We start from the raw sequence: 1,090 nt of genomic DNA on the forward strand, positions 1-1,090 counted from the left end.
AATGATCATGAGAACGGTGAGGAATCAGCCCAGAAGTACACGGGAGGATCTTGTCAATGATCTCAAGGCAGCTGGGACCATAGTCACCAAGAAAACAATTGGTAACACACTACGCCGTGAAGGACTGAAATCCTGCAGCGCCCGCAAGGTCCCCCTGCTCAAGAAAGCACATATACATGCCCGTCTGAAGTTTGCCAATGAACATCTGAATGATGAGGACAACTGGGTGAAAGTGTTGTGGTCAGATGAGACCAAAATCAGGCTCTTTGGCATCAACTCAACTCGCTTTGTATGGAGGAGGAATGCTGCCTATGACCCTAAGAACACCATCCCCACCGTCAAACATGGAGGTGTCCACGTCTAATCAGCCTGATCACCACTCTCTCTCTCTCTCTCTCTCTCTCTCTCTCTCTCTCTCTCTCTCTCTTTTCAGGTAATTGAAGCGTCGACTGGCCGACCAGCCGACCAGAAGCACCATGACTAATACTTATCCAGTCCCATCCATTCAGCCTCGGTCTATAGTACATCCTAATCCCATCCATCCAGCCTCGGTCTATAGTACATCCTAATCCCATCCATTCAGCCTCGGTCTATAGTACATCCTAATCCCATCCATCCAGCCTCGGTCTATAGTACATCCTAATCCCATCCATCCAGCCTCGGTCTATAGTACATCCTAATCCCATCCATCCAGCCTCGTTCTATAGTACATCCTAATCCCATCCATCCAGCCTCGGTCTATAGTACATCCTAATCCTATCCATCCAGCCTCTATCTATAATACATCCTAATCCCATCGATTCAGCCTCGGTCTATAGTACATCCTAATCCCATCCATTCAGCCTCGGTCTATAGTACATCCTAATCCAATCCATCCAGCCTCGGTCTATAGTACATCCTAATCCCATTCATCCAGCCTCGGTCTACAGTACATCCTAATCCCATCCATCCAGCCTCGGTCTATAGTACATCCTAATCCCATCCATCCAGCCTCGGTCTACAGTACATCCTAATCCCATCCATCCAGCCTCGGTCTATAGTACATCCTAATCCGATTCATCCAGCCTCGGTCTATAGTACATTGTATTGT

Source organism: Coregonus lavaretus (genome assembly GCF_964263955.1).
Source record: "Coregonus lavaretus genome assembly, chromosome: 20".
NCBI lineage: Eukaryota > Metazoa > Chordata > Actinopteri > Salmoniformes > Salmonidae > Coregonus > Coregonus lavaretus.